Consider the following 16,712-nt stretch of genomic DNA (forward strand, 5'->3'; position numbering starts at 1 on the left):
CAGCTGAGTGCTCATTTACTACCCTGAGCCAGTGAGTTTGATTATTTTTCCAAGGTCGGGTTGCAGGCAGGAGATGGTTTAAGGAGAATCAGCAAACATGCTGGTCAATGGGCAAGCTGTGGCCCTTGAGGATTGTCCATCTCCGGTCAGATCCCGAAAGAAGAACTGTTTTGGATCCGGAACAGCTCCTTGACTAATGCACAACAGTCCCACCTCCAAACCCATCGCTCAGACTGTATTCTTGTCTTTATTGTACTTATAAAATATACATTGCATTTTATTAAATTGCCCAACTGTCAGGATCTGCTCAAATATTATTGCTTTTACTATCCAGTGGAAGACTGAGGTAGCGTCTAAATAATCTCATTACACGTGCAAGCACAGTAAATCTAATTTTGTTATATACAGGATCGATCGTGCAGGGAAGGAGGGATATAGATACAGTTTTTTTTTTCTGAAACAAAAACAACAATTAAATAAATAAAATCCAAACTGAAGGAATCGCATCAGCTGGAGATGTTCAGCAGGGGTTGTCCGTTTGACACGCTGTACGATTAGAATTTAGAAGTCGAGAAAAGTAAACAGAGCCTTGTGTTTTGTGCTGGAGTGTTAAAGGCTCCTTTCCCTCCACAGAATTCAGCCTCAGCTAATCCTCTCTTAATTGTTTTTCAGAAAGTCCACGGAGCTCACAGCTGCATTCCGTCAATCTGGAGACATTTTTGTGATTTATAAGGAAAGTTTTTTGGGACACTAATGCTGAAATGGGAAGAAAACGGCAAAAACCAGGTTAAAGATCCCCTCCCGCTCCTCTCTGCACTCGGGACTGGAGTGAAACAGGCTAATCAATCCATCAGTACAGCAGCGCTCCTTCTTGAAAGACACAAGTGCTGAGCGGGGATGCTCGGTAAATATTAGACCTCTGATCACGCCAGAAACAAAGACTTTCAACGGCTCCAACGGCCGCGAGCTGAGAGGTGGGTACAATAGCCGGCTGATTGTTGTGTTTGGGTTTCGAGGGGCCCTCACAGTGAGGCCTGTCAGCCGCCTTCATGGACGGGTGGCACTCAGGCGACAAACACGCACCGCGGTAAAGAGAGCTAATGAGGTGAGCTTCTGGCACGGCATCTCGGCTCCGCCGACAGGGCAAGGCCGGTCACTCACGCGCTGTGTGGTACAGGACCAGGGCCCGGTCACTCACGCGCTGTGCGGTACAGGACCAGGGCCCGGTCACTCACGCGCTGTGCGGTACAGGACCAGGCCCGGTCACTCACGCGCTGTGTGGTACAGGACCAGGGCCCGGTCACTCACGCGCTGTGTGGTACAGGACCAGGGCCCGGTCACTCACGCGCTGTGTGGTACAGGACCAGGGCCCGGTCACTCACGCGCTGTGTGGTACAGGACCAGGCCCGGTCACTCATACTCAGTGTGGTACAGAACCAGGCCCGGTTACTGACGCTCAGTGTGGTACAGGACCAGGGCCCGGTTACTGACGCTCAGTGCGGTACAGGACCAGGGCCCGGTTACTGACGTTCAGTGCAGTACAGACAGGGCCCGGTTACTGACGCTCAGTGCGGTACAGACAGGGCCCGGTTACTGACGCTCAGTGCGGTACAGACAGGGCCCGGTTACTGACGCTCAGTGCGGTACAGCCCTGGTTTCTGCCCTGATCTTCCTCAGGGTGGTCTGGCTCGGTGCAGGTCCCTGGCCTGTCGGACTGAACTGCAAAGGCCCTGACCACCTGCTGATCTCGCTGTGCTGGTCATTCCCACAGAGCGTCTGTGTGCCCTTGTGCAAGACAGCAGGCAGCAGGCGGATGGCCAGTAAGCTGATCTTATTACCTCTGAGCACCTAAAGCTGACTTTAGCCCTTAGCAAACCCCGAGCTAGAATTAATACTTGAGTGGAAGTAGCCCTCTTCAAGTAGAGATATTCTTTTACACAATAACGTTTGATTCCTTTGTGATTGTTATTCAAAATCTGGCTTGCACTGACAAACATACAAACAGAAAAAAGAAATGAACAGATTCAGCAATACAGCAGGTTCTGTCCTTTTCCCGCAGCAGTAGCCTGCAGTTTTCATAATGCGAGAAGCACGTCAGTCTCCAGACTTCACAGGAGTGCGCGAATACCTCAGCCAGCGGTATTTCAGGAGAACAATAACACCCAGTCTTCCCCCGAGCTCATAGAAACAGCCTGACTGATGGAGAACAGACTTTCCAATAGCAGGTGCTTGAAGCTGTCATTGCCTGAGCCTCTCTATTGTTAGCAATGAAAGGCCTGCTGACCAGGTGCGTGTGTGTGCGGAGACGGTCCTGGCCCGATCGGGTTACTCCTCACAAGTCACAGGCTCTCACTGCAGGGAAGGGAGCCAGGAGACGTCCTAGGAATCGACCACAGAGGAAGGACAGGCTAGCACCGCCCAGCTCCTCCTGCGCGTCGCAGGTGCAGGTTCGGGACCATCCGGCCTGGTTGCTGTTGTCCGGCTCTCTCCCAGTCCGGAGCTCCTGCCAGAGGGGAGCAAAGGAGCTGGTCCTTGGTGAAATAAAGTCTAGAGCAGCAACACAAAAGACAAGAAAACAGCTGCAAGGACTTGTCTCACAGGAAATGGAAATGGACTTTGGCAATCACTGGTATTGTTGTCACTCTGTCTGGTCCCTCCAGAGAGTCTCTAAGTACAGACTGAAATGCACTGCGCAGCCCACATGACCAAACCCACGCCGGCCCGCGCGATAGTAACTGTTCGCACAGTCGTGCTTTTTTACCCAGAGTGGTGACGCAGGCTGTTGCAGAGCCACCCTTGGATTACTGCCTCACCCGGACTGGAACCGGACCGGAACCGGGACCCTCCGGGTAACGAGCCCTCTCTTATCAAGTGGCCTGTGAAGGATGTCTCTTGATATTGCAAGAGGCACACCTGGAGCCCAGCGCCAGCCTCAGAAAACACACACTGGAGCTTTGTGCTGTTCAATCGACACCAGACATGACAGCCATTTTTAAAGCATACCTTGGATGACTCATCCAGGGCCATTGAGGTCCACAAAGGGCCACGTGCTGTTAGCCCAGCTTCACTGATGGTGCATTGCTGGACTAACACAAATTCAGATCCTCAGTCTTGGAAAGTAACACAAGAGGACCCAGAGTCACGACAGGCCCTGCAGCAGCTGCTCTGTATCCATGCTCAACTCCCCTCCCTCTGTGTCCTTGCAGATTTCAATAAAAGCGCTAATCTGGAAATCTAATCTAATCTAATCTAATCTAATCTGGCAAGCCCCAGTGCCCACGGGGGCGCCCTGAGTGACCGCGTCTGACGGCCAGCGGAATGAGGGCAGGTACTGGGCATGGTTTCACCCGCGTGCTTCTGGCACGTGTCAGTTCCCCAGCGGAAGCTCGCTTTGCCCGGGCGGCCAGAGCAGCGCGGGTTGCCCGGGCTCTGCCCTGGTCATCTGCCCACGTTCTCTCCATGCCCTCCCTCTCACCCACTGACAGGGAAAAGCCCACAGGCTCGGGAATCGCCTTCAGTTCCTCTTCCGAAAACAAGGGAAAGAGCAAGAGCAAGAAGCGTGGACACAGATGGACACAGATGGACACAGATGGACACAGATGGGAGAGGATGGGAGTAATAATAATGAATAATAATTGCTTACACTTATATAGCTTTTTTTATAGCACTTTTCTGGACACTCCACTCAAAGCGCTTTACAGGTAATGGGGATCCCCTCCACCCCCACCAGTGTGCAGCATACAAACAGTAAACAGGGAAGAAGGCAGTAGCAGAGAGGCCAACAGGTTTGGTCGATGGTACCGATGGCACAAGCGGAGGGGCGTGGCCCTGCTCCGCACACACACCCCACTCTGCTCTGTGCCCCCCAACTTTCCAGGGCAGCAGCGAAACGCGTCCGTGCGTTCCAGGATCACAGCCGCTCAGACGACTTGGCAGGAGAGAAACAGCCCCACCGTGCAGCCCTGCTCTCATGTTCCTTCCCACAAGCCCCGACCGCAGTTTCAACAGCTCTGCTGTGCGGAAAGGGAGCAGCTGATCCTGTCCAAGCAGCCTCCCCCTCCATCCAGCACTGCATCAATCTGAGTGCCTGTGGTATGTGGCACCATTCCACCTGAATCCGGGCCTCCCCATCCTCCAGTATGCCTGGCCAGTCTGAAACCCAAGCTGCCTAATGTTTTGGTAATGCGATTAACGCTGGCTGCCGCTGGAAGAAGACCCTGGGCTGGGGCTCTTCTCGTGCTGGAGCTCATTCCGTCCTGCACCCCCGGGTAAACGCGATCAGCGCGGAGAAGAAGAGGACAGAGGGACGAACTCGGTCGCTTTTTTAAGCGCTGTGCCCTCAGCGAGCCTTAAAAAGGAGAACGTGCCTTTGTCATCCCCACAACAAAAACACATTTCAATCACAGACATTATTATCCCTGGCAGCCGACACTGAAACAACAATATTCTGACTGTCATGAAGGCTTATAAATACTTTATTGTTTTACATTAAAGGCCGTTTCAGGCTGAGAGAGTTAAAGAAACACGCTTGGAAAGGAATCAGCCATTTCCAGAGGATGTGCTGCTGTCACAGCAATCCAGTCAAAGGAACCTTCCAGCTCAGTGTTTCAGGAGCAGATCTGATTCTTCAAGCTGTTCAATGAGTAGACTTCGAGCCAGACTACAGACCAATACTGTGGTAACGACAATGAGCTGCAGTAGCCGAGCGGGGCAGTTCACAAATAAACACTGCCCCGCCCGCTCCGGCTGCCCCCCGTGATCATGAAGAAACTAGAGTTTTGTAGAGTTTAAAAAGAAAATGGACTTTAATAAATGGCCTTTATTTAAGAAGAAAAAACTGAATCTGTCTTGAAAATTAAAATCATAAAGAGGAGTATAATTAAGTCAAGTCCGGAGCAATCTGCACAGGCAGCCTGGTCTGCACTTCATTAAGGGTTTAGGGAAGAGAAATTATTTTCCGAGAAGCGCTGTCATCTCATTGCAAACAGAAAAGAGCCCTTCTTTTTCAATGATCTCATCACATTTACTCAATAAATTAAACCAAATTGCTGAAATAATGTCCGGAGCTTCAGAAGGCCTAACGAGGGCCGGGCCCGGTGACTGATTCCTGGCAGCACATGAAGAGGAGGAGAGGTGTGCTGCCTGGCGCGGGCCCGAGAGACAGCCCTCTGCTCAGCGGAGCACAGCTCCAGATGAAGGCTCAGCGCCGGCCTCACGTGGGGCTCTGTTATTGATAAGTCTGTCATCCCCGCAGATATTGGAGCAGTAATGGCAGCTGATGATAAGGCCACTCCTGAGCTATTAACTGCATTTCTTAGCCTTTCTAGCAGAGCCCTGGAAAGCCAGCTGGGAAACAAAGGCCTCCTTCATGGAGCTGGGGCCTGCGCTCACCTGACCTGAAAGGCAGGGCTGTTGTACGTCTCTGCAGGGCTGGAGGAGTCAGGGATGAGATAAAGGTCAAAGGTCAGCTGCTGGTGTTATCTGAAATGAAGGGGCTCTGAGTGACGGGGGTGCTGACAGAGGACCACAGCGAAATTACAGAAAATTGGCTGTTTTGTCAACATTTCATCGGCAGATTTACAGAAAACTGACCCAGCCTGGTCGCTGGTCCTCCCTCCCTCCCTCAGGAGGCGAGGGGACAGAGTCGCTCAGAACTGGCTGACAAAACAAGTCTCCCCTTTCTTCCTCCCTTGCTCTCTATCTCTCCCGCTCCAGATGCGATATTTAATATGATCTCTTTTTAATGATCCTTAAGTGACTGAAATTACATCTCCGGCAAAACACATCTGATGGAAATACAAATCAGTGAAGTTGGGAAGGGGCTGCTTTAATCGGGAGGTTCCCGAGCAAACAGTTGTATTGTGTGTCTTGGGGCTCATGCTGGCATGGCAATCAAGAGATTTATCGGTCTGATAGGATAGGAGAGCAGCCGGGACCCGATGAAAAGTCAGAATTGCAACTCCCTGTCTTCCTGCCTTCCTGCCTTTCTGTGCTTAGATTTGCAGGGCACCGTGTCATAGTCTACGTCCAACCTACCAAGCCTTCAAGAAACGTTAAGTATGTGATCGGAAATTTGTGAGCTAAAACAACAAACACAGTGTGTTCATTTGAAAAAGTGCTTGATACAAGTCAGCATTCACCAGCGACACTGTGAGCCAGGCCTGGGGAAGAGCAGCTCTGCTCCAGTCCGCTTTCTACCTTCTACCTCCGCTGGCAGAAGGAAACGAGGCACCTGCGTGACTTTCCTGTAGGTCATGTCCACCTTCAGGTCAGAGGTCAAAGGGCAATCACTCTGACACCTGACCATCTCTGCACCTTGATGGGCAGCTGCACAGGTCAACAGGAATAGTCCAGCATCGTCCAACATGGCTCAGCAGCCTCCAACAGCAATGTCTGTGAAAGCAAAGGCGGTTTCTAACGTGCCACATGTGAGCCTGATTATTTGCAGCTGCGAACATTCAAACCAGATTCAGACTTTCTCCTCCCCTAAATAAGCAGCACCCCCTTTCAAGCAGAGGTTAAGCAAATACAACTATGTATTAGAGGCGGACTGCAGGGCTGCCTTGAATCATCTTGAATTCTTGGATTCCTCTCCCAGATGAATTCAAATCCGTGTCTCGATACACAGGAGCTCGAATCCCTTGTCTGGACAGACGTCAGATGTGGTTCCAACACTGGGAAGGTGCTTCAAGCTCTCAGTGTTTATAAGAGGTTCCTCAGCTGGCCAGCAGTGTCCCTGTCCCTTGGGCAGCATTCCAGGCAAGGGGGAGATGTCTGGGCAAGGGAGGTAGGGTTAGGGTTAGGGTTCATTAGGGTTAGGGTTAGGGTGCATTAGGGTTAGGGCGTGCATGTGGTAATTGGTAGTTTGACAGTCCCTAAAGCTAAGGCACATTTTCACATTTAGTATTTTAAATGAATGCAAATTAATGCCCACCAAACATTTTTAATAATTAACTAAATGTCAAACCTTATTACCTCTTATTATAACTTGTCACATGCTTTTAATGGTGGAGGGGGGCCTGTAGGAGTAAGATGCAGCAGGGAAAGGAACACCGGAGCCTAGCAGACACTGTCTCAGGCAGTCTGAAAGAGGACGAGCTGACGGCGGAGCTGTGAGGAGCCACACGACCCCGAGCGCGTCCCCACGTCACCCCGGTCTGCAGTGAACACCGATCGCAGTGGCTTCCTAGACAGCAGGACCCAGCACCACTACACTGCGACTGCGGGGAAATATGCAGAAGATTAGAGCACAGAGAATAGGAAGGCAAAAAAAGCTCATACACTCACAGGGGGTTAATCCAATAAAAATATTTAGTCACACAAAAGCCCTTCAGTGAGTTTCTCAGACAGTGTCTGGACGCAGGATTTAAACCTAGAACTAGTGATAAAGAATCCAGGATGTGTAACCCCCTCAGTCCTGCTGCCACCTGTGTGCAGCATCGAGCCGGGGCCAGATAGCGCCCCCTAGCCGGAGACACCCCACGCAGGGCCTACTGACTGTGATAAAGCTCATTCCACCGAACTCTGCAGCACCAGTGGGAAAAATCCTTAAATAAACAGATCTGTGCAATAAAAAAACAGAGCTTTTCGCAAGAATCGTTTTTTTAACCTGGCACGCTTGGGGCTGGTGTCTTCACCACACATTTCTAGAGACAATGCTCTGAGGTCTAGGAATGCAACACAACTGTCCGTCCTGGAACTACCTTCTTTTAAAAAATCAGGCATTTCCGTGAGTTGTTTTTTTCACTCTCGGGCTGCATACAGTTAAAACAGCACAGGAACGGGAGCTGGGGACGGACAGAGGCACTGTCTGTCAGAGTGGGGAGACGCACACAGCAGACAGGCACTAATAAAACACAAACAGAACTTCAAGAGCAACATCCTGTGATTAAAGCTTTATGCATCCTCCAGCTTCATACCAGACCGCGGTCCATCTGCAATCCTCTGCTTTCTGTGTGACCGGGTGTTTTGTGCCTGCTGTTCCCTGATGGAGGCATCAGGAATCCTGTCTTGTTATTACAGCCACCAGCGCGCTGCCGAAGAGAGGAGGCCAGAAAAGCATCTTTCATTAAAGCATAAACCCCCTGGAATAAGATCCGATTCCCGCGATAAGATCTTGTAATGCAGTAACATGGAATTATGGAAGAAAATTGTCATTTTGTAAATAAGCACCTGTGATCTCTTATGAAAGCCTCCAGTATGCAGCTGAGGCGCTGTGGGAGAGGGGCTCACACTCGACACACAATCCGGAGTGATGCAGGAGGATTTGTGGCCCGAGCGCCCGGGGCTATAATATCAGAGCTCTTGAAGGTCAGCCGCTCCGCCTGCATGTATTTGCAGGTGCACTGCCACACAAGCGCGCCTCACAACCAGGCCCGGCCAGCCTGAGCTGAGACGGCCCGGGAAGTATTTCAGCAGGGGCTGGGCTGCGCGATGGAGGGAGAGTGCAAAAAAAAAAAAATGTCCTTCTTTTTCAACTGAAGCAACTCCGAATAATGCCGAAGTGTTGTTCGCTCGACAGTAGCCATGGGCTTCGAATCCAAGCAGAGCTTAGGGCTGTAATCATTAGCTGGCATTAAATCACAGTGGCTGGCAGCTCAGAGATAGTGTGGGCTCTCCTGTCTAAGCTGTGTGTAAACCAGGCTGACCTCCCTGCACATTAGTGCGTTAACCTATGACCCCAATGTGGCGTTGCCATGGCATCACGGAAGAACGGACTAGCCGCATGACACCCGCCGCCTCATGCCCCGTCGATGCCCTCGATTTCCGCGAGATCACAACCAAAAACAAGTAAAAAGAAAACAAGGAAAGCTGTTGAGCTCCTTGAGCGGTGCCAAGCAGGGGGCAGTGGGCACTGGCCAGCCAACACAGAGAGCTGCCGGTGGGTTGTAGCCCTGCGGGTGTGGGCTCGCAGGGTGTCTCACAGTGAATGTGAATCCCACCCTCATCTGTGCAAGAGCTGGTGTCTCTGTGTCACTGGTCCTGTCCAAAGCAAGGCTATGGATTAGCTGGCCTGCCATGTCCTCGTCTGAGCAACAGGACCCATGTAAGAGACGTGTCTCTATGGTCACCTTCCATCTTGACAGCAGACGAAAAACAAGGCACCTTGCCCTCCCTCCGGTGGTCAGTAATCATGAGGGTCATCTCGGCTGTAATTAGTCGAACTGCTGGCCGGCGGGGGCTCCCGCAGTGATGTCACGGCTCTGCGGAGGTGACAGCCACTCACCCCAGGTGGGAAGGGAAAATAAGCAGCCCTCACTGGGTCAGCTCCCCCAGGCCGGCTTGCTCGGAGATTGATGGGCGTGACACTTTGATCGATGTGGCCGGGGAGATGTCCTTTCCTTCCCACTCTCCCACGAGTTTAGAGCCACCACAAAGGTCATCTGACTCACAGGTGTTCTGCTGCTGACTTTCTCCGGTCAGCCCAGATCAGACAGGAGGACTGCACAATAAATCACCGCGCTCTCCGGCTCTGGACAGCCCGGCACTCGCTGCCTCGGCTGCTGCTGAACAGCAGAGATATTTGGTTTCACATTGGAGTTTCATGCCCTGTCAATAATTTCTGCCATTTCACAGCTGAGCTCTTACTTGCCAACTACAAACACAGATCGGGGGATCTGATCAATGCAAGCTTGCTTGGAGCTACACAGCACCTCAGAGCCTGTACAATTTGCTTGAGATTATAATGCACGTCCATTAAAAAAATCATTAACCATGTTCTGTAAATACAGGAAACACCTGACTCTCAGAAGCTGGCTACCTGCAAACATCTTCAGGCTGGGAGAGTTCAAGGATGTATAAAAGGGTCTGACAGGCATCTGCTGTCCATTCGCTCATATGCATAACGCAAATGTGACGAATACAGAAAGGGGCACTTGTGCAATGGGTTTTCTTAGATGTTATCTGGAGTTTTGTTGCTTCCCTGTTCTTCACACTACAGCTATAAAAGTATCGGCACCAAATTTCAGTACTGCAGGATGTGTCTTTTCTAGGTGTCAGAAAAGACAAAATGCTTCCATTTCCTCTCTGGATAAAACAGATCTCCCCCCCCGTGCCCCCACCTGTGCCACGTGGGCAGGAGGGGGTTTCAACACGACTGGGACCCCAGATTCTCCCAGATCGCATTTGCTCGTCTTGTAGGTCGCTGTACTTCACCCCCACAGATCGTGCTCCCTGAATTCTGCTCTGGCTGGGGTCTGCAGAAGCAAACCCGATCTCTCCTCCGATACAGCCCCCAGGTGTCTGCGCCCTGCCCTCTCACCCGCCGGAGGTGCCCTGCTCTGTGGCAGGTGATGTTCTGCCCCAGTGGAGATGAACGATGCGGGGCAGCCCCTCAGCACATTCACAGACTGCGTCCGTATTGCTGGACCGGTCGACATGCACAACCCTCCAGCTGTGTTCAGAGAGCTGAACTCCCTTACATCCTTTGCTTGGTTACTGCGTTATAGGCTCATGTTTTTATGAAGTGTGTGTGTGAATCACTGTGAATTTCTGCGGTGTTTGATTATGAGAAGCTTCTTGGAAATCTACATATATTGATCATTGGCTCCACTTGAAAGGTCTCTAACAAATCAGGTCAGCAGGACCTAAATCATTCTAATTCCTACATCCCTGTTAGAAAGGAAAGTGTTTTCATTAACTGACTCAAATAAAGTTCATTCTAATTGAATAAATTAATCAAACTGACTTTTGTGACCTTTTTCCTAAAAGGTAAAGAGCCCGTCGAGATGCACGAGCTTCTCAGTGGCGTTGGGGAGAACTCCTGCAGACGGGCGCATCGTTTGGATCTGTTCAGGAATGGCCTGGGTTCGAGGAAGGGGGACCTCGCCCGGCGTTACACAGCTCAGCGACAGCTCGTTATTCACCCGCTCTGCTCTGGACACCACTCTGAGGGCGGGGTGGAGGAGCCCTCTTGGTCCCTGCTGCTGCTGCCAGGCCGGGAGGAGAGGGGCTCACAGCCGCCTGGCTGGGCCGTCCCGGGGAAGAAGAGGGGAAAAGGAGCAAGACCGAGAGAAAACGAAACCTCGCTGTGCTTAACTGATGTGTTCCCTGTCTCTTCTGGGCAATTTCTCCATCACCTCTTTAAATTTTAAAGTGCCTGGCGTGGAGCCCGTGGCAGGTTCTCTGGAGGAAGAGGGTCAGTGTCGGCCATAAATTCTCAATTCTCCAGGCTGGGATTACTGGTCGGAGCTCAGACAGAAAACAAACGACTTCAGCGATGATGCATCTCTCCCACTGCAACCAGAAGAGAAGGAGTCAAAACCGAAACCGCGCCCCCCCGTCTGCGCCGCGTCACCTGGAATTGCACGCGTTTATTTCAGCTCAGATTAAAAAGGAAAGGATCGACAGCCAGGGCACGTTTTATCATCTTGCGCTGGAGGAGTGTTTTCTCACGCGGAAACCTCACTTGTTGTTCCAAAAGACGCCTCTTACGGAAGAGGGTGTCTGTCACAGAGTGGCCCTGACACTCTCAGCGTTGAGTGCTTAATAACTTGCACGCCAGGAGCAAAGTTTAATTAGTTCCCCAAAGATGCCTCTGGTATGGAGATGAGAGCCTGGAAATTGAATCACATTGCTCAGGTTACTTGGCTGCTGCTGACCTAGTGAATATTTGGGATGAAAATGAAGACTGTGGGGTGTGTATACGGCGGGACACACAAAGAGGCTGCTTCAACCCGTAGAGTGTAACGCTGCATCCCTTTCCATAGCAAACCGCTGGGAATACAGCAGCACAAATCACCCTCAGAGCCCTGCCTCTCCTTCAACCCTTTCAGGAAGAGCACGAAACCACTTGCCGTGACATGAACTCCCCATAATTCTTTCGAATACAAATTAGAGCTTCTTTCCCCACAGGGGGGTGTTGGCAGTCGCTGTCTTTCACACCTCATTCCAGCGCTGGGCAGTGAGCAGCAGAGCTGTGGCCTCAGCCGAAGAATGTGGCTCCTGCTCAGCCCCGGCTGCTCTCGGCCTCGATTTCTGCTCCCAGAGTCCAGGGCAGCGCAGATGTTCGCAGGCATGTGTTCAATTTAGCCAACTTCATATTCGTCAGCCTTCCCATGCATAACGCTAATGGCAAACATACCTAGCAGATAAATTATGTCTCCCCTACGCGGAGCTGGTCTCTGGGACGGCGCTTTGAAAGAGGTTTCAAACACAGGGTGGCCGAGCTGTCTGGACACTACAGTCCTGTCTGTCACACGAGATCCCCTCCAAATCGGACAGTTCTGCTCGTGCTTTCCTGGACCGCGAGGGCGGCCCTCAGCCCGAAAGAGGTGAACAGCTGTTTTCTCCACACGGCAACTTGACATCAAGTCAGCTTCTTGACAAAAGGTTGGAGAGAGAGCTTTCATTTCTTTCTCCTAGAGACAAGAAACAGTTCTCCCCGGAATTCCCTGGGATTAAAAGAAAAATGACCTCAAAACTGTGCAAAATGAAGGCTTTGGCTTTAACATCTCCCATGGATGGGATAGTTGGCTTTGGTGTGGTAAAAATAAAAAGCCTTTTTTGTCAGCTCATTGTGAGGAAATGTAAATGTTCTGGAAGGCTGTGCTGTACTGACAGGATTGATCGCCGCAGGGACATTCACACAGGTATGCAGCTCACAGGAGTCTCTCCCAGGTCTCAGAGACTTCCTTCCCCACACGCACTGACTAACAGATCACTGGTCTCCCGTCTGCTGGGCTGGACTTTTCCAGAGTCTCTGCCGAGTTTTTAGAGTCAAGTTGCTTCTCAAAGAAGAAACTGGAGCAGCAGGAGCAAGCGGGTTTCGCTGAATTCAACAGGCCTTCACCTGGAGGTGGGCTGGCGACAGAGAAGGAGGCTCAGGGCAAGAGCTCCTTTCCCCAATCCAGTTTCGATACCAATATCTCTGACGGAGTGGCTGCTTCACCACGCCGTGTGATCCAGTCTTATGGAGATGTGTCCATCAAAGACGAGATTGCGACAGGGACAGCGCTTCTGAACTGCGCTTTGAAAGCGGCGTTTCTAAAGTTTGCACGTACATGAGCACGCTCGCGCAGGCATTGACGCGCATACAGGCAGAAACACACCCACTGCTGCCTTGCTCCAGGGAGCACACACAGCCCTGGATAAAGAAGGGGGACGTGGAGCGAGCCCGGCAGCACCGGGAACCGATCCCGTCCCTTCCTGGAGCAGCTTGTGGGGTGATCCGGCAGAACCGGGTCCCGGAGTCAGGGTGAGTCAGGGTGAGCCAGGGTGAGCCCGTCCTCCGGAGGGAGTGAAAGATCAGGCGTCACCGAGCAACCGGAATGCACAGAGAACAGGGACCTGGGAGGTGGAATTCCTCTCGCAGGATCCAGACCCGACCGCAGAGCTTCATTCATCACCCAGCGCAGCTGCGAGCGGCGGGGCCCGGGGACGGACAACCCCCGGGCTCGGTGTGCGGCTGACACAGGACGGCCCTCAGAGAACGCCTCACTTGTCTGGTTCGCTTGGCTGCAGAGACTCGGCTTGCTTTCGAGGCACAGAGGGGCACCGTGCAGTGTGTCTCGTGAGTGGGCCGCGGCGTCCCTGGCACCCAGAGGCTCGCGATAGTATTCACTGTCCGTCTGGTTACGGGTCTGGGTCAGTCAGGGCCCAGCACCCCCCTGCCGGAGGGCGGTGTGGATCCACCGGGCTTGGGAACAGCAGAGCTCTGCCGACGGGTCCGGCTGGATCTGCTCCAACCACTCCACTCCACAGCTCGCGGGAAATCCCGGAAAAGACCCTCCCCAGCTGACTGAGACCTGTTAAATAAGGTCAACACAGTGTGAAAGCGGGGGAACATCGCAGTCGCCTCAAAGAGAGGAGAGACGTGCTGATTAAGGGGGGCGCCCTCCAGGGGTGGGGGGGGGGGGTCGCTTCTGAACTTTCACCCCGTAAATTCACAGCAGACTCACTGCTGCTTTTTTTTCCACTCTCACCAGAAGAGAGTGTCAAAGAGACGCCCTTTAAGGTTTAATCGCTTTTCTTTAAGTGAATATACGCCCATGTGGTCAGGATGCTTGCAAGAACTCATTTGCAAGTCTAAGGATAATAATAACCTACCTTCCGAATGAAAGAAATCTAAAAAAAACACTGCCCATCCACATGTATATGAAAATGAATGTACATACTTAACATACCTTTGAATACACTTCATATACATTGTGTCCATATATGTACATGGCTGTCTGTGTGGGTTTTCTCCCATGAAGCTCCTTGTCAGTGTTCCAGTGTTTTCTCCTTGTCTGTGCTGAAAACAAGGATCACACTTCCTCCCTGAAACACACAACTGCTGTGCAGCTATTCCAGGCGCATCGCACTGTCACTGTTAATCCTTTGATCAGGCTGCGCATTAAATTAAAGTGTACTGTGAGATTAAGGAACAAAACAGACGATATCCGCAACCATACTCCTGCATATAGAGAGCGTCTGCTTCAGGTTTTATTTTTTTAATAAATCTGGGCGCTGATTACTGCAAGACTACTGTCGGCTTACAATCCACACAGACATTTTGCATTCGGCTTTGCCCGCAGTCTCTGCTCCAACTGGAAGAAACAAAAATAGAAACTAGACTGGGTCGCACTTTAACTCAAGAATGGCCAGTCCTGCTTCTGTGCTGTCTGGTGATCTAGGCCTCTTCAAAGCAGAAGCACCTGCAGAACCTCTTAAACTGGTCCAATTAAACCGATAACGAGCTGATTTTGGTTGTGAAGGGCAGAGCTGGGGTGAAAACCTGCAGACACTGGCTCTCCAGGACCAGGGCTGGGAACTCCAGCCTGTCAGATTCACTTACACACTGGCCATCAATAAACATGGATGCGTTCGGTCTCTTCGGATGTTGTGGAAGTTATGTAGCCCAGGAACTGCAATAACAGGCTTCAGAGGAAAAAATATTCTTTGGATAGACATACTGTATTAGTTTTCAGAAAAACAAGTTCAAAGCCACTTTTGGAGTTACGTAATGGGGTTTGGATTGGTCTGGTTCAAACGACGTCCTTCTGCACCACACCAGGTGCTATTTGAATAAACTGAACTTGCTGCAAAGTGTTTTGATTATTTCCCCTTGGTAAATAAAACATTTTACAAACAGGCGTTCAGCTCGAATGGTGTCCACTGAGCTCCAATGCAGTGATCAGAGTTTGAGTAGGGCCACAGTAAACTTGGGCTGAAACGCTGACCGGAGTCTTCTTCAGCGCCCCCTGCTGTTCGACTGGACGTCCTTCTGGATGCTTGAACTCGTGAAGCAGCTGACCAGAGGCACAGTGCAGGTTAGCCAAGATACAGAGAGGAAAAAATGAAGCAAAACAACAAGGCTCTTTAACTGTACACAGCATCAAATTATTTTCTATTTATTTAACAGCTACAATAACAAAATGTATTCAAAAACAGAGCTACGAGTTAGTGAGGACTTTGCCCCCAGACATCCACTAAACCCTGACTGTTTGGACAGATGGCCTTCTGTCCTCTCGTCTGGATCCGTTATTTTAATTTTCCACGTAACAACTTCCCAAAGAAGCCTTTGAAAAATTCCAAAGGCAACATGTCCTTAATACTTTAATATGAGAGGGCTTGATTCAGCGCAGATTGTCGGAGAGCCCAGATAACCAGGGTCCTATCTCCCAGTGTATCTAAATCGGGATTTCCGTGAGGAGCTCTCTGTCTGCGGCTGCTCTCAGCCCAGCCTGTCTGCGAGATAGCATGGCAGGATTTGTGGAAATGCGAACCATGTGCATTTTGATACCACAATACCACGCATCTTCCTCTCTCTGTTTTCATACCCCCTGATCCTTTAAACAGCCGAATGTAAACAACTGCCTCTGCAGCGGCAGGAGTCCTGGCTCAGCTGATACCTGTTCCAGGGGGCCCCCGCAGCTTTGAGGGGGTGCCGCGTCCGACAGGATCGCAGCAGCACCCCGAAACGCGCCGCGCCTGCTGGGGGAAGATGGCCTCGGCGCTGAGCCAAGCTGAAGGAGAGCTTTTCGTTTCCAAAAACACATTTCACTCCCCTGGATCCTCGTTCCCCAACAGGAGTTGCTCTGGGCTCCGGGCTGTGGGTTCGAGTCCCTGCTGCAGACAGTGCTACTGCACCCTGAGGAAGGTGCTTCACCCCAGTGGCTCCAGTCCTCCCAGCAGTAAGACTGCCGGGGGTCATCCCTGTGACCACAGCAGCTCACGTACTATTGTTGTTTTATTGGAATTCCAAGCCGTTTTCCATTTTATGGATTATCAGGAGCTAATCTCTTGTTTATGTGACCCTTATGGATAGATTTTGCTTAATTCAAGTGTCACTCACAGAAAAGGATGTCAGAGGATGTGAAAACAATGACACTGCATGCAGCAGTTTTCTCCTTGTACAAAATGGTATTGATTTAACGGCTCAAGTCAAGCAGAAAAGAGAACTAGAGACTTAGGTGTGTCAAGGGTTAATATTAGCTTTATTATCTCCGCTGAGACCTAGGTTGAACAGTTTATCAGGCATTTCCAAGAGCAATTATGTTTTTTTGATAAAAACATGCCATGTGAGATTACTAGTTGCTAAATAATGTAAGCAAACAAAGCCATAATTAACCTATCACTTTGTAATGTATTTTGTTACTGCGCCAGAGCACAGTCATGGAGCCTGTAACGTCAATGACTATTGCACATCTAAATTCCAGGCCATATGGTGCTTTGCTTGACATTATGAACAGCTAAATACACTGCAATACAACGGTCAATAAACAGGGTCT

The 16,712-nt window shown here is 51.0% G+C and overlaps 1 long non-coding RNA gene across 1 annotated transcript; it reads left to right on the top strand.

Moving 5' to 3' along the window:
* The first annotated feature begins 636 nt into the window (after window positions 1-636).
* On the top strand, window positions 637-15,070 carry LOC148643797 (uncharacterized). Its single transcript, XR_015928914.1, has 2 exons — window positions 637-974; window positions 10,711-15,070. It is a non-coding gene; the product is annotated as an uncharacterized LOC148643797 (long non-coding RNA).
* Window positions 15,071-16,712: the final 1,642 nt, after the last annotated feature.

Source organism: Lepisosteus platostomus, chromosome 21, assembly GCF_059453375.1.
Source record: "Lepisosteus platostomus isolate fLepPlt1 chromosome 21, fLepPlt1.hap1, whole genome shotgun sequence".
NCBI lineage: Eukaryota > Metazoa > Chordata > Actinopteri > Semionotiformes > Lepisosteidae > Lepisosteus > Lepisosteus platostomus.